The sequence below is a fragment of the Microtus oregoni genome, unplaced genomic scaffold (genome assembly GCF_018167655.1).
Source record: "Microtus oregoni isolate MIOR12 unplaced genomic scaffold, Mior012 000000F_ref0000247, whole genome shotgun sequence".
Classification (NCBI taxonomy): domain Eukaryota; kingdom Metazoa; phylum Chordata; class Mammalia; order Rodentia; family Cricetidae; genus Microtus; species Microtus oregoni.
The window spans coordinates 48,436,296-48,457,389 of NW_024543059.1; positions in this window are offsets into that span (position 1 = coordinate 48,436,296).

Consider the following 21,094-nt stretch of genomic DNA (forward strand, 5'->3'; position numbering starts at 1 on the left):
ACACTCTAGCAAACAGCAAAAAGCTGTGTTAAACTCTCTCTCTCTCCTTTATTTTTAAGCCTTCTCAGGTTTTTAAGTGGATTTAGTTACCACATTGGGTACCAATTTGTAGACAGAGCTATAGGCGGCTTCCCGCCGCCCAGCTCCCAGCCACTGGCTAGTTTTACCCAAAATAATTACATTGAAACTGTATTCTTTTAAATACTTCTTGGCCCATTAGTTCCAGCCTATTATTGGCTAATTCTCACATCTTGCTTCATTTAGTAATCTGTGTAGTGCCACAAGGTGGTGGTTTACCGGGAAATATCTTAACCTGTGTCTATCTCTGAGAGGAGAGCTATGGCATCTGCCTGAATCTGCTTCTTTCTCCCAGCATTCTATTCTGTCTACTCCGCCTATCTAAGCTGCTGTCCTATTAAAGGGCCAAGGAAGTTTCTTTATTAACCAATGAAAGTAACACATAGACAGAAGACCCTCCCACATCACAGCCAGAAAAATCTAACCATGTTCATCTCTGTTAATGATGCTCATGAGTTGATAACAGATCCTGAGCTCAGAACATAGAAGCAGATGTTTTTACAGTGCAAACATTTTGTCATGATACCCACCACTGTTTTATAAGGCTTTTCTTCATTTGATATGAAAGGCCATAAGTAGTTAACTTACCATGTGTTTTCCTTATCTGGCGGGACCCTCTACACACAAACTTTCAGCTTGGTGATTTTGGTAGTTTTTTCAGTTACACCATATATTTATTCTAATCTTATAATTTCACTTCTTTAGCCACACTCCTCCAGGGGTCAGGAGCTCCTTTAAGATTATGTTAATCTTCATTTCTGTGTAGGACAACCTGGATTATAGAAGAGCTTTATATAGTTTGAATATAGGGAAAAAGTGTTTTCCACAAAATTGGAAATACATCTGCGGTACTAACTTTTCATTTTAACTCAGCAGATCGCACCACTGTGATAATGACAGAAGTGTAGTAATAGAAGAAACAGATATTATCTCCAATAACTTGTTTTATGGGGATGAAATAACATATTTTAATTTACATACACACATCTACACTTTTGCAGTGACATGTTTTCCTAAACGAATCATAGCCCACAGGGTGGTCTACAGCCTGATGTTCACATGACAGTGTAATGAAAATAGGCACCTAGGAGAGAACTGTGTATCTAAGTCACTTTTTGCATTTTACTTTTATTTTATGAAATTAAAATATAATTACATCACTTCCTTCTTCCCTTTCCTACCTCCTACTCTTTCCATGTTCCCTTCCTTTTACTCTCTTTGCAATCTATAGCCTTTTCCTTTCTTTGTTGCCACACATGTTTGCATTTCTAATTCATTTTAATTAACAAGTGTTACTTATTAAACTAGTACAGAGATGCTTATGCAAATATGTGTTCAGTTGTGTACTACAGGTTGCATCACTTCCTTTCCTGACCATAAAATAAAAACAAGGTTGATGTGGGAGTCCTTTCTGTGTGTTGCTTGTAGATAGATAGTTATAGTTTCCTTAGTTATGATAAAAGATAAAGCAAATAGAAATATTATAACTTCTTGATACCTCTTATATGTAATTTTACTATGTTAAAGATAAAACCTTCCTTTTTATATAAACAGAAAAGGGGAGGTGATGTGGGAGTCCCCTCCATATGTTGCTTATATTGGTTAAAATGAATAAAGAAACTGCCTTGGCAGAAATTAGGTAGGCAGAGAAGACAGAACTGAATTCTGGGAGGAAGAAAGCAGAGTCACAGAGATACCATGACTCCACAGGAGACAGATGCTGGGAATTTTACCTAGTAGACTACTGCCAGAGAGGTAAGAATTAGTCAATAAGAAATTAGAGCTATTGGGCCAAGCAGTGATTTAATTAATACAGTTTGTTTGTGGTTATTTTGGGGCAAAGTTAGCCATGAAGCTGGGATGGACAAGTGGCCTGCTCCCTCCTTGTAACACAAGGTGGCTCCTGAAGGAGCCTCCTGAAAGTCTGAATAGATTAATAAACATGAAGTTTTTATACTTCTCATAGAATTCCATGATTATTGTCATCCAACAAAGGCTATAAATTATTGATACAACTCATTTAAAAAAATCAGATGCCAAACATTTGCATTTTCATGGTAAGTCATATTTGTCATTTAGAATACTACTGTTTAATCATTTATTTAGCTGTTCTTGATACATATAGTAAAGTAAAGCTCCAAAAGCCCTTTAGCCTATTTACTGAGAATATTGTAATTAATGTAGCAGTTAGAACAATACTCCTTGCTTCCTGGCTTTGCTAAAAGTTTGGTGTGAGGGGAATAGGTAGAATCCAAGGAGATAATTATAGATGGATATGGTCAATATATTATGAATTAAAGTGAAAAAAGAATAACATAATATTAAATAGTATTAAAATAGGTAGTATTAAAATAATCTGACTCATAAAATCACATAGTATGTGTTATCTCTATATTTTCTTCATTAATTCAAGGGTGCTGAAATGTCAAGGCCACATATGTAGAAATTCAAGACTGTGCCCATGATAACAATTGCTTGCTCTATATACTTACATGGTTATTTAATGAGAAGACTCATTTTTGGAGGCTTTGGTGATATACTTAATTCATAAATTCAATTAAGTATGAATAATACTATATATGAAAAAATGTCCAGAAGATAGAGTTGCAAAATCTAATTAACTAAATCAGTGATCACAGATTTTCTAGTTAGTGAGAAATTATATACAAACCTCAAATACTATTATGGGATATTCTCTTTTTTTTTTTTTTTTTGGAGAATAATGCTCAAGAATGAGTAATTGTTACCATTACCTTAACTCATTGTATGAAAGTAAGTCCATTTCTTTCCCAAAGGGTAGAAAATAAATCATTTCAGAATGAAAATTAATCCCCTAAATGAAATAAACTGGCCTATGAAGCAATACTACATAGTACTGAACTTCTAACATGTTTCCTTTTTATGGTAAAATGATGGCTACAAGGAAATTCATACCATTGCTTTTATTCACATTAACATAGAAATACTTAAATACCTCAAAATCCACCTCTAAGAACACGTGTGTCTGGTGTGGGACAATGGTCTGTATTCTGTCAATTATATTTTAAATAAATACTGATTGGCCAGTAACCAGGCAGGAAGTATAGGTAGGACAACCAAACAGGAAGTAGAGGCAGGTCAATGAAAACAGGAGAATTCTGAGAAGAAGAAAGCATGATCTGCAGTCCTGCCCCAGCCACATAAGAAGCAAGATTAACTGCCCACTGCATAAGGTACTGAGCCACCTGGCTGACACAGGTAAAAATAATGGACTAATATATGTTAAGAGAGTTAATAAGAAGCCTAGGATACTAGGTCAATCAGTTTATAACTAATGTAGACCTCTGTGTGATTTCTTTGGTACTTAAAGATTGCGGGAACCAGGCAGGACAGAAACTCAGACAACACGTGTTGCTTGAAGTTATGATGACATGTCTCTGACTGCAAAATATTGTAAGCCAATGAAAAGGACAATCATATAGCACACATATATACACGTTTTTAAAGCTGTCTTTGCTCAAAAAGGTATCTATTTTGACAATATTCCTTCTCTTAGCAAATCCTAGAAAAGCCAACAGTACTAGTGAAATGAAGGTCAGAGAAAGGGAATAGGAAAGATGTGACCTGCAACACATTCTGTGGACATGTGGACAGTTTGCCAAGTTTAAGAGACAATCTTGAAAGAGAAAAGAATTCAGAGTTGACACAGGTTCTTAAAAGACTAGTTATCTGCCACTTCCTAATGTTGGAACTAAACTTCAAATAACATATTGAGCTCTAAAGCAGGTACCAATTGTATAACGGGTGTCTTAAACTTTGTTTGAAATTTAGGATATACTACCTAGATAGCCAGAAACCAGAGACTGGATAACCCAGAGACCTAGGATAGAACCAAAGACAACTGGTAAAACATAAGAAATAAACCAATGAAAAGATTCTTTATGATACTCTGCTATACTTGTAAATATATGAGTATATGTATTGAGTATATGTGTGTATGTACACACACACACACACACACATATATATATATATATATATATATATATATATATATATATATATCCATCAGACAGGCTCCCTCCAGCAGTAGATGGGATCCAGTGCAGAGATACACAGAAGGACATTATGCAGAGAATGTCTAAACTCAAGCGCTCCACCAGGTCCCTCCTCTTGGAGATTGGGGAACCCTGCAGAAGAGCCGGAAGAAAGACGGTAGGAGTCAAGGGGGATGGAGGATACCGGGAGAACATGGTCCACCAAATCACCACAGCAGGACTCATGTGGGTTCACAGAGACTGAAATGGCAAGCTCTAGGCCTGCAGGGATCAACACCAGGTTCTCTGAGTATTTATAGTTATTAGCTTTGTGTTTTTGTGGAACTCCTATTAGCGGAAGTTTGTGCACCTCTGACTCTTTTGCCTGCTCTTAGGACTCTTTTACTTCTGCTGGGTTGCCTTTCCAGCCTTGTCCAGACTCAATATGAGGGTTACGTCTTGTCATACTATATCTTGTTTTGTCCGGTTTGGCTGTCGTTTCTTGGAGCCCTGTTCTTTTCTGAAGATGAAATGGAGGAGGAGTGGATCTGGGGGGAAGGGAGGTGAGAAGAACTGGGAGAGAGGTATAAAGAGGGGAAGCTATGGTTGGGAGGTATTGTATAAGAGAAGAAGCTATTTTCAATTTAAAAAAATTATAAAAATAAACTTAATGTATAAAATTTTATTGCTAAAGCAAGTTTTAAATAATAAAATCAACAATTCCTTGAAACAAACTCATCAGAGTTTTTTAATTCTAAAAGAAATTTGGTCTTAGAAGAAAATTAAAGATAACATTGAAAGTTCCCAGCACACCTAGCCACAATTTTACTCATTATTTCTTTTACATTTTATGATATATTTGTTAGAGTTGGTTGACCAATACCACTACATTATTGCCTACTAGACCCGTTTTACCAAATTGTCTCACTACTTACCTGATGGAGGAAGGTCATTGGCTAATAAAGGAACTGCCTTGGCCCATTTTATTGGTTAGAAGATAGGTGGGAGGAGTAAAAAGAACAGAACGCTGGGAGGAAGAGGAAGTGAGGTCAGACTCCACAGCTCTCCTCTCGGGAGCAGACGCCTGAGAGAGATGCCATGCTCCGCTCTCCTGGGCAGACGCATGCAAAGTAAGCCGCCAGGTTAGACATGCTGAACCTTTCCCGGTAAGAAAGGTGCTCACAGATTATTAGAGATGGGTTGATCGGGATGTGAGAATTAGCCTGTAAGGGCTAGAGCTAAAGGGCCAAGCAGTGTTTAAATGAATACAGTTTGTGTGTTGTTATTTCGGAGCATAAGCTAGCCATGTGGGCAGCCGGGGTGCTGGGGACGCAGCCCCGCCACTGTTATTACTACAGAATGGCGCCCGACGTGGTAGCAACAATTTCTCGGGTCTACTCTGCTTGCCAGAGGCAAGCAAGTGCCTCATCTAAGAGAGGCTTCCTGACTCAGCTTTAGCTGCAAAGCCTGCAGCTCATTAAGAGGTCCTGCCACGAAACACTTAAACGGTGTTGACGAAAAGCTGAACGCATGCTTTTCGGTTTTCAGCCATAGCAGGAAAAAAAGCTGCGCCATTTAAAAATGCCAGCTTTCTGGGCTGTCCTGCCAGGGCAAACTCTGACTCTTTTACGCAGGTGGTTCGTGAGGTTTGCAAGCACAGGCTGCTGAAGCTCACTTGCTGGCAGGGACCTTGAAATGCCATAGAGTTGTGGCAGTAAACATGCTGCAGCCAGTACCTCAGCCATGAGGCTGGAAAGCTAAGGAATGGACTGGATCTAACTGGCAAAGCCATGGCTTTAGTCCTACTGATATTGCTTGGTACATTAAAAACTCATGTGGTCAGAAAAACAGAGATACAGTAAAGAGAACGTCAAAGACAAAGAAAAATTTTAAATGATTTACAGTGTTAAAATATATGCAGACTAAAAGTTAAAATTCTTAAAGTAAACCTCTGTGACTTCAAGGTGTGGTAGCACACGCCTTTAATCCCAGTGCCTAGAAGGCAGAGACAAACAGATCTCTGTGAGTTCAAGGTGTAGTAGTGTACACCTTTAATCCCAATGCCTGGAAGGCAGAGACAGGCGGATCTCTGAGAGTTCAAAGACAGCCTGGTCTACAGAGTTATTCCAGGTCAAAGATAGAGAGAACCTGTCTAAAAAGCAAAAAGTTAAAAGTAAAAATAAACGAAATAGAGGTTAAAACAAAGCTGCACAAAGATGGAAAATACACAGAGACTTTTGATACTGTATACTATTATGCTCTCTTTAAATTATTTAAACGCTGAGGAAGGAGCAACAGATGCTAAAAGATATTTATTTATAAATGCTGCTGAACTATTCCAACATAGATATTTTGATGCCTTGACTTTGAAATTTGGATCTAAGGACATGATGCTTTGGAAAGGAGTTTCTTATTTTGTTTTCACAGAGGATGAGGCGTTGTTCATTTCTTTTATTCCTATTTGGTATGATGGACCACGCCCTCCTGAAGGGTTACTGTGAACATCTTCAGAAAATTGCTTCACTCAACTGCCAACTGAGATGAAACTAGCACACAGGTTATACCATGAAAGACCTAATTAACAACGCCCCCATTCAGCAGGAAGCAGTTTAGAGAGAAAAAACTGCGCCCATGTTCCCAAATATGGTTTATAAACGTTCTTTAACATTTAAAGGGGGATATGATATATATATGAATAATTTGCATTAGTATAGATTTTGCTTTATTGATAGAGATTTATGGTCAATTTTGTTATATGTATAAGTGTTTCTGATTTTGATTAAGGTATTATGATTGTGTAGTTCATTTAAATATGTACTGTATAATTAGGAAATATAGGTTGTTAATGGATAATCATTGATAATTGTAAAGCTTGTAGTCATGTTAATTAGATTTTCTAGATATATAGAGATATATTTTAGATAGACATTCTTCATGTCTTTCAAAGATTACAGAAAAGGACATCTAATGTTTTAATAACTGAGGACTTTTCATGACATTGAGACACTCTGCTCCTGGCAGCAGCAATGTACTTCAAGAGGAAGATGGGCATCGAAGAGCCATCTTATGGAGTTTGATAGCCATTTGGGCAAGAAACTGCTCTTTCCTGGACTATTGCATAAACTGGACACAGAGAACCCACAGAGAGAGGACTACTGAACTTGCCTAAGGTGAGATGATCTTTCGGGGTTCCTGATTCATGAAAGAGTCTGCGAGACATTCTGCAGGACACAACAGATAGTGACTGAACTGACTTTGAATTTTCCTGCTTTATGGAAATGTCTGCTGGATACCATGGGCCTGAAGGCTGAAGATGGATGCCCCAACGGTACAGAGGAACTTTGGGTGACTGTCCAGGCAGCGAGATGTCTCTGTCATTTCTAGAGTTTTAAAAGTTGCTTTTTTCTTATTTGCTTAGGTAGTATTGTATCTTTCTGGAGTCTTTGATGGAGTTAAGAATAGTTAGTTATAGTTTTCCTTAGTTATGATAAAGATTATTATAACTTTTACTTGATAACTGTTTTGTTATATGTAATTTTGCTATGTTAAAGTTAAAGCCTTTTTTTTTGTTTAAACCAAAAAAGGGGAAATTGAGGAAGGTTATTGGCTAATAACGGAACTGCCTTGGCCCAATTGATTGGTTAGAAGATAGGTGGGAGGAGTAAACAGAACAGAACGCTGGGAGGAAGAGGAAGTGAGGTCAGACTCCACAGCTCTCCTCTCGGGAGCAGACGCCTGAGAGAGATGCCATGCTCCGCTCTCCCAGGCAGATGCACGCGAAGCAAGCCGCCAGGTTAGACATGCTGAATCTTTCCCGGTATGACCAGTGCTCACAGATTATTAGAGATGGATTGATCGGGATGTGAGAATTAGCCTGTAAGGGCTAGAGCTAAAGGGCCAAGCAGTGTTTAAATGAATACAGTTTGTGTGTTGTTATTTCGGAGCATAAGCTAGCCATGTGGGCAGCCGGGGTGCTGGGGACGCAGCGCCGCCACTCTTATTACTACAGAACTTACCTTCTAGCCATTCTATTGAGAAACTCATTAAATGTTGCCACTTCCTGTGAGAGATCACAAAACCCCCTTGCCGGCACTCTCAGATGTTAGTAGAACACTTTCTAATTAGGATTAAGCTATTGAACTTTACCACTGGGCAGTTTTTATGGAGAATGTTGACTGAAATATTTGATATTTCCCTTAACAAATATTTTATAAATATTATCGTGTGAAAGTATGAGATTCTTCTGAGTGTACAATATACAACGGTCAGTTTGAAAAGTGCACGCCTCGCTGGTAGCCATCATCCACCCCTCACAATAATGAACATAGCTGTCTGTTAGATCTCCAGAAATTGCTTGGAAAGATTACAAGTAATTTTTCTGGCAAGGCCATTTTGGCTGTCAGCAATTCCTAGATGGCAGATGGGCCAGTTCGGTAGGAGTGCAAATCAAATTAGCACAGAAGGAAGAAGACTTCATGCTGACACTGGTAACTTGCATTTAATAATAGTCTTGGAAGCCAGAAATTCAATCTTAAAAGACAGCAATTCTGGGTCCAGAATCTCATTTTAAAGAACCACTTCATAGTCATGGCTCTTGGCTCACGGTTCTGAAGGAATTGGCAGAGCTGACTCTGTAATAAAATGATGATCCTCCAGTTGAGTGTTCCCTTATTCTATCACACAGACACAATGCTACCTTCTTGTCTTCATAGGCACCGGATCTGCTTTCCTTTGTTAATGCATAAAAAGATGACAGCAATTGCATGACCCAGGAATCCTGACCTTTTCTGGTTAGATTTGCTAGCTCTCATTGAGAAAAGAAACAACTGTGGTATCACGTGATCACAGAATCACTGTTGAAGTCCTGATGCTGCAAATGGGGAGCTAGTAGGGTTGGATTACAACAGTTATTTCCCTGGGAAAATGTGCCAACTCAGTATCAAAACTGAATGATACAATTCACTGACAAGATTTCCCAGTTTATAATAAGAGTAGGTCTTAGCATTTGACATTGACATTGGAATTATGGAGTTTTTAAAACAAGAACACATCCTTAAAACTGCACAAATGCTTGGATATTAAAATTTTCATCACTATAATTTTATTATAGAAGGAGTAAGAATCAAGATTTCCCAATGGCATCAAGGATTAAAACAGAAAAAAAAAAAAACGGCCTTCAGTAGAACTTTCTTATCTGAATGGTTAACATATTTTTCTCAGCAAAAAGAAAAATTTGCATGAACATCTTACATCAATTTCTGCAGTGTGTTCCAGTCACTCTCAATTTTCTTACTCAGTTATAGCAATATATTTTTATCTCAAATGCCTTCTTTTAATATGGAAAATCCAGGTCTGTAATATTTACATTATAAATGAAATAGTCTTGTATTTTAATTATCAGGATGTTTGAACATAGAATTAGCAGCAAAATTAAGATTGTGTTCAATCCAACGGACCTGCCCCTGTATCAGCAAGTATGTGATTATGCTTCCTCCGGACACGGCTTGTGTGAATTCACGTCTGCCTTAATGAATGAACATACAGCAGCTTTACACGCTTTCTGTGTGATTTCTGTCCAGATTGCAGTTTATGCTTTATTTGACTTTTCCATTTTTCATTATGCCATTGTCAGTTGAAATATTCCATGCTTTATCTCTTCCCAGTCCTGAGACAGATGACAGGCGTCGGGCACTGTGTCCATACAATGATTTCTCGAAATATTTGGAAGACATAGCAAATCTGTTTGACCTGGCATCCCAGTGTCACTCCATGTTATTACTACTGACATGTCCTAGCAATCAAGTCAGTAAAGTGTCAGATTATATTCTAAATTTTCTGTGCCACCTAAGCACAGAATGCCCTAATGGTCCTTGTGAACTTTAATGCCATTTTTGGGCATCTGTGTCATCCTGATATTTTAACCCACATCTAATGAATACACATGGGCATTTTGGATTCCAGTGTTTTGCTGGAAGTTTTATTTTGTCTAGCTTTAAATGAGTTTTGGGTCTAAAGAAAAGGCTTTCTGTAGAACACATTGGAATTTGCGGAATTATGTATTGTCATTCTTTATGTTTTGATGGAGATTTGCAGTTGTGCAAATCCCTTCTCTTCCCCTATTGTCAGCTTGCTCTATTATAATCTCTTGAGGCATGAGGGGTGTGGGCAGCTTCACCTCCTCTCGGGAAAGACAAGAAGTACATTAGTCAGAAAAGCTAATGCCGTAGGGTCCGCAGTGGTTGTTTGATTCCACAACCAGTCCCTTAACATTATTTTACCTCTTACTTGTGTGAACTACCACATCTGTATAGTTACAGACATAAGCCTTCATAAGTAAGAAACACTTGGAAATATTTACTTGATAATATCAAAATTATTCATAATAGCTACCTGAAAGCAGAATTAATAAGAAAAAGCAAAGACAACACTGGATAATATACCTGGAATACAGAGGTACAAAATCTATCCAGACATCCACCTCACTCTTTCTTCTTTTGTGCTTCCTTCTGTTCCTTCTGTCTCTCTTTATATTCCTTCCTAGATTCTACTCTCTCTCTCTCTCTCTCTCTCTCTCTCTCTCTCTCTCTCTCTCTCTTTATACACACACACACACACACAGAGAGAGGAGAAATAGACTTGGATAAACAAGTTCATTTAAGATAAATGCAATTTTCTCTTAATTTATTGTCACTAGTTGCAAAACTGTGTGACAGGGGAAACATGGTAAACTTAAAGCAACTAGCAAAAAGGTGTTTCTGGCAACTTCCATGTAATCTTATTGCATCACTAATCATATAAAAGAGCAGATGTAGAGGCAGGGCGAGATAATGTTAATTATTCATTCTGAGAATTATTCATTCTCATAACGTAGGCTAATCCAAATTTTACCAGATGTGAGTTCAGTTACTTAATTTCCAAAATAGTTCTATACTTGTTAGTTACGTTTTGGGGAACCATTATGGCTAAGTATCATCTATTAGCTGATAGTGGTGCTTTGGTAAAGTCTTACAGCAAACTGTCTTGTCATAGTCTCCAAAAGTACAAAAAGAAAAATCAAAATATTTTTTTGAGATGATGGAGTTGATTTCAGATATGCCCAACGTAAGAGGTACTTCTTCTAAATTGTGCCTAAATGATTTACTGGCACTAACTCCTTGACACCTGTTACTTAATTTCTAATGTGGGACCACATCAGACCAATCAGGAGAAATATATTCCTGGCATAACGGAACAGTAGAGAACAAACCCGTAATTGGTGAACCAGCAATATGTTCAAGGATCGTTGTTCAGAGACAAGTTGTTGGACTTGAAATAAAGCCACACTGGGCTTGCTCTCAGCTGCCTCTAATTCTAGCACTTGGGATGCTGAAATAAGAGAACTGCCTGATGAGATCTTGTTGTAGAACAGCAAGATGGGGTTGCTTATAATAGACCTTCCAAAAGTTAATTAAGGCAAAGAAGTTAGGGAAAATAAATGATTCTTATATAGACCTACTTGAACTAACTAAATGTGTTCTAACCTTGGTCCCTAACTTGCATTATGCTAATTGTGTTTGTTTTGGGCATACAACCTGAATCAAGATTGAAGTGTGAAAACAGGAAGTTGGAAATTGTATCAGGCATGGCAGGAAAGGATATATTCTAAAGAAACATGTATATCTCAGTCTACCAGACTGCTGAAACAATGGATTGCTCCAAATGGGTATCTCTTTATGTACCAAGTGAAGACAAAGTTAAGTCTAATTGCTATAGAATATGTTTAATTTTGTCTGTGAGATGGAGCTACCTGAAGTACTTGCATTCTTTGACAAGGCACTTTCCCTCACATGTTAGCATTTCAGCAAGCCTACCTGCAATGTGAACCACGTGAGTGGACCAGAAGGGCTTTTACCACAGCTCTTCAGGGAGAAGTGTTTAAAGAAATCCCGTCTTGAGTGCTACCCAGCAACAGTGGGTATATGCAAGGACTCTTTTCTCTGAGACAATAAATTCCAACTTTGTAAATATACCTTTCTGTATATTTTTTGTATATTACTTTTTTGTAAATATACTAAACTGTCAAGAACAGTTTACGTAGCTCAAGCAAACAGAATGACCAATACAACTAAAATAATCTTACCCTTAACGTTATAAGTTTAGAACATATTCATTAAAATGAATTCAAGAATGTTGGAACTGTAACTTGGTCATTTACCACAGTTTTTGAAAAGACCTATTATCCCTCAACAGAACACGAATATCTTGCGATATGTATCTTCAAATTAGACCTTCATTTTTATCTCTATAAAAGAAGAAAAGAAATGGCAGTAAGAAAATAAAGATGATTTCTCCCCATTTTTTGTGAACCTCTTTTTTTTGTTTGTCATATCTTATTAGCAGCACAAGCTGCAATGTCAAAATACCAGAGCAGGAGTTTTTTCTTCTTGGAATACCTTTATTCAGCTAAAAGGAAATTTTAATAACCTACCAAGTTTCTTTTTGAATATATATCTTTAAAATTATTCTATTCATTATAATTTTCATAACTATTTTCAGGTACTATAGAGTTTTCTAATCTACTAATAATAACTAAAATATCCAATGTGCTTCTGAAGGTGCTTAAATGTGATGATACAGCGAAAGGCAATACCTGATACTGATGACTTTAAAAACAAGAGATTTATCTATTACAAATTTAACTCATAAAACCAGAGTAGAAAACTTTCTTCAGAATAAGGGAGCTAGCAAGCACCATGAAGAGAAACCTATAGAAAATGATCAAATATTTGCTAAGCAAACCTTTCACAAACAGGATCTATAGAACCCTGGAGAATTTAAATACTGTAAAGTGATCATTTCAGAACTGGGCAAAGGATGGATCAAATATTTCTCAAAAAGAAATATAGGTGATCTATAAATATGTTCAAAAATGCTCAACATTCTGAACCATCAGGTGAATACAAATAAAAAATGAGATCCTATCCATATCCATCCAAATGGCACCCATCAAAGAAAGAAAAAAAAACTGTTAATGGGGAGATGGAGAAAGAAGGAATTTATTTATTCATGGTGCAAATGTAACAATGTGGTCACCAGGGAGTCATTATGGAGGTTCCTTAAAAGCCAAAAAACAAAACTTCCATAAAACTCCTGGATGTACTCTCAAAGTCATTATCCAAGAGAAATATCCATACATCAATTTTAACCATAGGACTCTGAACAACAACCAAGAGGACTCAACCTGTATGACCACCAACTGATGAATGAATATATTATAAATAATATTTTATATATATATATATAATTACATATGTATATTACACATACCTGATGAAATTTTATTTAGCAATAACTATTATTAAAATTGTGTTCAGGAAAGTTTACAGAGAAAATGAGGGTGGCACTGCAATAAGAGCAAACACAAGCAAAATACAATTATATTCATTGATGAAATATAATTGTTTCCATAATTTTGTATGTAAATCAAATTTGCTAAAAAATGAAACAGAGCAAGTCCTATCCTCTTGATTTGAAGATATATCATATTAGTCAGTACTATTCAGACCCGCAGTATGATAGACAGGATCTCTTTAAAGTAACATTTCTCTGAAAAAATTATCACATGACTCCTGCCAGGAAAGGAGGTCGGCTAACTACAGATCTTCACTCTACCTCCATTCCTCCAAGTCCAATCCCTAGCTTTGTAGCAGACAACCCGATTTGGCCCCTCTGCACTATCTGCTCCATTCCTACGGGACTAAGAAGATTCTGGTGAAAGACCCTAGTTTTCTCCCTCCTGTGGATTCACCAGCCACCTCCCCCAACACAGCAAATCTCCACTCCTAATTGCCAACTCCCAATTCCTAGAAACACATTTTACCTGGAATCCCCAGTAGTCATGTCTACCAGGATCCTAAAAATTTCCAATCAAGCAACACACAGACACCACATTCTCCTAAAAGACAGAGAGGGCAACAGAAACCAAGGATCAAAACACTCACCAAATGAAGATAAGATTAGATAACAGCACCTAGAATTGCAAGCTTTCCAATTCCAGATGCCTAGATGTCATCATAAAAACACAATCAATAATAGCCAGGACAGTAGTTCACGACTAGAGTCCAGCAGTCTTACCACAGCAAGTCCTGAGTGTTGTAATGTAGTAAAAGAACAGACAAAAAGAGCTTAAAATGGCCTTTCTGAGTATAATAGAGGTCCTTAAAGAGAAAATGAATGAATTCCTTGAGGAAATTTATAAAAAAACACAAACAACAGAAGGAAATGAATAAAACAATTTAAGATCGAAAAATGGGAATAGAATTAATAAAGAAAACACAAATAAATGAAAATCTGGGAAAGAGAAGTTTAGGAATTTGAATAGGAATCCCAGAGGTAGACTCACCCAATAGAATCTAAAAGCAGAAAGAGAGAATCTCAGGCATTGTGGACAGCTAAGAAGAAATGAATACTTCAGACAAAGAAATTGTTGACTATAAGACCACAAAATATCCAGAGAATCTGAGGCAAAGCTACCAATAATAGAAATCGAGTATGGAGAAGGAACTCAGTCAAAGGCACAGAAAATATCTTCAGTAAAATGATAGAAGGAAATTTCCCTGATCTAAAGAAGGAAATGCCTATAAAGGTACAAGAAGCACACAGAACACCAAATAGACGGACCAGAAAAGAAATTCCTCTCAGCGCATTATAATGAAAACACTAAACACACAGAACAAGGAAAAAATATTAAAATATTCAAGGAAAACAAAGACCAATTAACATATAAAGACTGACCTACTAGAATTATACCTGACTTCTCAATGGAGATTCTAAAAGAGAGAAGGGCCTGGACAGGTGTTATACAAGCTCTAAAAGATAGCAGCTGTTGCCCAGACTACTGTACCCAGCAAGAGTTTCAAACACAACAGATGGAAAAAAGAAATTACATGATAAAACCAAATTCGAGCAATTCCAGCCCTATAGAAGGTACAAAAAGGAAAACTCTAACCTAAAGAGTTAACCACACCCAAGAAAATACAAGGAACAAATAGTTCCAGACCATCTAATCAAAAGAGGGGTAACACACATACACATCCCACTAACACCAACAAAATGTCAGCAATCAAGAAACATTGCTCATTGATATCTCTGAACATCAATAGAAAGACACAGACTTACAGAATGGGTGTGAAAGCAGAATTCATCCTTCTGCTGCACCCAAAAAACATACCTCAACATCAAAGACAAACATCCCCTCAGGGTAAAAGAATGAATAAAGATACTCCAAGCAAATGAACCTAAGAAGCAATCTGGTGCACCCATTTTAATATCTGGCAAAATAGACTTCAAACCAAAACTAATCAGAAGAGAGAGGAGAGAGGACATTGTAATTTTTAGCACCTATGCAACAAACATTAAAGGTGCCCAAGTTTGTAAAAGAAGCAATTCAACAGCTTAAATTACATATTGACAGTCACACACTGATAGAGACTTTAATACCCCGACTTTTACCAATAAACAGGTCATCCAGACAGAAACTAAGTAGAGAAATTTTGGAGTTAACTGATGTTATAAACCAAATGAAAGTAACAGATATTTGTGATCATTTCATCCAAACGCAAAAGGATATAGCTTCTTCTCTGCACTTTATGGAACTTTTTCCAAAACTGACCACACACTCAGACACAAAGTAAGTCTCAACAGATGCAAGAAAATTGAAATAACACCCTGCAATCTATCAGATCACGATGGATTAAAAGCTAGACATCATCAACAACAACAACAAAAAGTGAAGCGCTTACAAATTCATGGAAACTCCCAAATGCCCTGTGTAATAGAGCTAGGGGAAAACAGAAAGATGTTAAAGGTTTTTGTTTTTTCGTTTGTTGTGTGTGTGTGTGTGTGTGTGTGTCCTTGGCGGCTGCTGGAAGACAAATGGCTCCCAATTCTTTTTGCTATACTTTCTATCATTCCTGTAGAAGGAAAGAAGCTGGAAGCTCATGTGTGAAGAAAAGGGCACCAGGGAATGTCAGTTGAGTACCTCAGTTCCCCCAGTCAATCTCTGGGTGATGTTGACATTCTGTGTCTACTGCCCTCTCTCTGCTGTTAGCTCTTTCTTTTCCTTCTGTTTGCACACTTTATAAACTCTCCCTTCAAAACTGAAAGCACAGCTGTGTAAATAATTTTCTGAACTGCACAGCACAGACAACCATCACAAGACAAAACTCCTGCAAAATATATTTGTAAAGTATTTCTTTTCTGAAGTGGGGGTATCTTTATACAGTTTGCATATCTCTCTCTCAACCTTTTTCTCAAGTAAAGATTGCACCATTGTATTGCAACTCTAAAGCTTCAAAGGGCAAAGCAGAAAAATCAATATTTTTATTAAGAGATAGGTTCCCATTCATTTCTTTTGCTTATTTGGAAGATTATTCAGGTCCTTGATATTGATTGAGTATGAATTTTATTATTGGTAAAAGGTTTTTGAGTGTGTTTTTTTAATATCTTTGTCAGGCTAAGAGTTGATGGGCTTATTTAAATAATATTTTAATAGACATACGCAATGCATTTTATTTACCCATGAAGTAAGGATTCCTTTTTCACTTTCTAATACATTATTCAAAAAGATATGCTCTCAAGTCACAAACAGACATTTTTTTCCTTAATGTGTTAAGGATCCTGTATCTTTTATTTTCTGCTGTGTATTGAATTGTATTCTAGGCATTGTGTCATACTAGTTCTAAAGTTGACCTTGTAATGTAGACGAAAAACATTACTTAAAATTCCAATTGAGGTCAGATTTTGCTTCTTTAAATAACATTTAACCCCTTAAAAGGCACTCAGCCTACAGCCAAAATACGCATCTGTGTATCACAAATGTATTAAGAGATTTTCTGAAAGAACATCCCCACTGGAATTTATTTTATATTTTGACAATCTTCTGTCAGTTTATTTCTCAAGGAAAATAAAATGGATATGCAGAGGGATAAATTCAGTTCATGGATGGAATTACAGCTGACTGCTATCTGAGAAATACACTTAAACATTTTTATTTTTCTTTACAATACTTTAACCTAATAGTGATTATAAAGAGACCAGTTTTGCTTACAGAATTGGAGACATTTTACCCCTTTGGGGTCTATCTTAAGCAAACATAATTTGCCAATTTCTTACCATACTGTATGTGTACAATTTTGTAAAGTTTTCAAAGATATGAGAAGTTGAAAAAGTTTAAAAATACAAAAAGAAATATTTTTGAAAAAATTAATTTTAAGGTGAACTTTTAAAAAGGTATAGAAATTGACAATAGATGCTTCGGGTAAAGGCAAATGGCATTAATAAATGGACAGAGATGCCAGAAAAGGCACCCCATTCATGTTTTCGTCTAGTCTTTCTGTTGTTTGGTAATGGTTAAGCCTAAACTCAACAAATAAAATAATCATAATTTATGAAATCATCTAGCAAACAATTGGAAGTATGTTGTTTGTGTGTTTATTTCTGTTGAAAGTTAAAATAAACATTATATCCCAAACAGTCTACATTCCCCACACCAATGTTCCTTTCCAAACATATTCATCATTTTCTGAGCCATTCCAAGGGCTCTCAGACTTCTATCTCTTGTATCTCTCTTCAATTGTGTCTTTTATTTTAATTGTGTCTATATTTTTATCGTTTACTCATCTGCTTTAATTGTATGAATGCCCTTTCTTCTCAAATGTTCTATATTTCCCCCAACTCATACAGAATTTCACCCCACCATTTTATGATATAACACCAATATTTGTACCCATCATACCACTAGCAAACTTTCAATTTATCAGCAATAAATCATTGGTCTATATAATTTCTGTTTGCTCATATTTTCTATGTTTATATTTGCATAAAACATCTGGATTTACAAAGAAAGGTATCAAATCAGACACAAAGCAAGTTACAGCACAAGACTTATTAAATACTGATAATATGTGAGACTTCTTGATCCCAGAGCTGCTTAGAACAACTGACCATCATCATGATTGAACATTTTTGTTGTTTTTTTGTATTTCCTTATTTATTTATTATCATAATTATTATCTCATATGTTACATCCTGACCACAGTTTCTTCTCCCTCTCTTCCCCAAATCTCCATCTTCCCAATCCCCCAGATCTGTGCCCCCACCATCGCCCCTCAGAAAAAAGCAGCTTCTCAGGAGCATCCACCAAACATTATTATGCTATAAGACCACGTACATATCATCAAATCAAAAATGGATAACACAGCCCACTAGGATGAATGGAGTCCTGTAAGTAGGTAAAGTAATCAGTAACTGCCCATTCCCACTCTTAGGAATCCCACAAAGAACACCAAACTACTCAGCCATGACATACATGCAGGAGATTTAGATCAGACCCCTTCAGGCTCCCTGATCTCCATGTGTTGTGGGGAGCCACAAGCTGTGTTCCTACTGCCCCAGCTCCTGGTCACCTGGCTAGCTTATGCCCCGAAATAACAACACACAAACTGTATTCTTTTAAACACTGCTTGGCCCATTAACTCTAGCCCTTACAGGCTAATTCTCATATCCCGATCAACCCAATAATCTGTGTAGCATCAGTCTTACCAGGAAAGATTCAGCATGTCTCACCTGGTAGCTTGCTTCATGGCGTCTGGCCCAGAGAGGGGAAGCATAGCATCTGAGCTCACTTCCTCTTCCTCCCAGCATTCTGTTCTGTTTACTCCTCCCACCTATGTTTTAACCTATGAGGGCCAAGCAGTTTCTTTATTATAACTAACCAATGACCTTCCTCCATCAACATGAGCCCACATGAGTCGTGGTCAATTAACTCTGTGGGCCATGTTCTCTTGGTTTCTCCAAGGATGCATTTTATCATATATTTATGGATAGCTTTTTTGTAGTCTTTATAGATATCAGGGGGAAAATAAACCCTGAGAATTCATATTTTATAGTGTTGTTTTAAAAGTAACAACATTTTTAATTTGCTGAAATACAATTGGTGGGGGGGTAAGGTATATGTGTTTTTGGGAAAGATATTTTAGCGATGTGAACAAATTATATATCAAGAAATCAGTGAATATCAGTAAGGAATCTCCTTTACTCTTGGCTACTACAGTCAGAGAATGCATATCTGACACTTCAGAACATTTCGGGTAAAATGTTTTTGTATTGCAAAATCAAGTGCGTGTGTGTGTGTGTGTGTGTGTGTGTGTGTGTGTGTGCCTTCCATTTGAACTTCAAGTGATTAGTGAGTAATTACTATCAAACCACATTGCATGTGATTTATTTAAATCCCAAGAATTATTAAAAACAGATGCAAGTGGAAGAGGTGAGTGTCTGAGCTACAGCTGGATAGCCCTGCTCTCTTGGCACTAGCCCCAAGGGGTACATACTGTGCCCCACCCCCACCTACTGTACCCCAAGTGACTAGGCAGTGGCATCCTCCCTTTCCACTCCCACCAGCCCCTGCTTCATAGCAACGACTAAAGGTCCCACCTGCAACAATTGGAGGAAGAGATGGGTAGACAACCATGTAAGAATACATCCCTTGTGACCTCAGCAGCCCCATGAGACACAAACTGTGAATGCACAGAGTAGACCAGGATCTCTTCTGGACAGTCCAGTCTCTAGGCACTAGGCCATGTGGCAAAACCCTGGGTCCACCGCCCACATGCCTCAGCCAGAAAGGCAAACCTCCTATGGGCAGACTGCCCCAGCAACACAGACTGTGAATACACAGAGAGGACCAAGAGGCAGGCTGCACCAGCAACCTCCAATAGGATTTTATATTCTACAACTCCCAACAAACCCCTAAACCCACCCTTCTCCTGAGACTTCAGTGACTCCCTGAGATCCTGGCAGTGACTAAACAGGGCAGACCATGAGCAACTTACTGAGACATAGTGACTGCAACTATCATTCCAAGAGAGGATCCCTGAGACACAGACACTGAAAGCAATGGCAGGACAAAGAGGCAATAACACTTCCTGCATCAGGTGAAGAAGGGTAGACATCACTGCAATAATATATTAGAAACATAAAGAGCAATATAGCACCCCCAGAACCTCATAGTCCTACAACAGGAAGACCTGAACAGTCCAACCCAGAATAAGCAGTAGAAAATGACCTCAAAAATAACTTCATAAAAATGATAGCGACACTTAAAGAGGGAATTTAAAAATCTCTAAAAGAAATGGAGGAAAAGACAAAAATATTGGAAGAAATCAATAAATCTTTTAAAGCCAAGAAAAGCAATTCAACAGATAAAAGAAACAGTTCAAGACGTGAAAACTGAAATAGAGGCAGTAAAACACACACACACACACACATACAAACTGAGGGAATCTTGGAAATGGAAAATCTGGGTAAATGAACAGGAACTACAGATGTAAGCACAACCAATAGAATGCAAGAGATGGAAGAGAGTAGATCTAGCATTGAAAATAGGATAAAGGTAGTAGATTCATCGGTCTAAGAAAAAATTAAAACCAATAAAGTCAAAACTCAAAATATCCAAAAAATCTAGGACACCATGAAAAGATCAAACCTAAGAATAATATGGAAAGAAGGAGAAGAAGGCCAGTTCAAAGACACAGAAAATATATTCAACAAAACCATAGAAGAAAACTTTATCAATCTAAAGAAGGAAATGCCTATGAATAGACAAGAAGCTTACAGAATATCAAATAGATTGAACCCATAAAAAGTCCCCTCACCACATAATAATCAAAACACAAAATATTCATAATGAAGAAAAATATTAAGCTGCAAAGGAGAAGGTCAAGTAACATATCAAAGTAGATCCATTAGTCTATTGCGATAGACCAAAACAGCTTTATTTATTAACCCAAAAAATCAGCACATGTACAGAAGGACATTCATTCTATATCATCTCCTCTTTTTTTGTATAAATAAAAGGGAAGGTTTTAACTTTAACAAAGTAGAATTACATGTATCAAAAAACCATAAAACAATAATTGCAATTACAATATTTGGTCTATTTGTATCTGGAAAGTTTTATATCT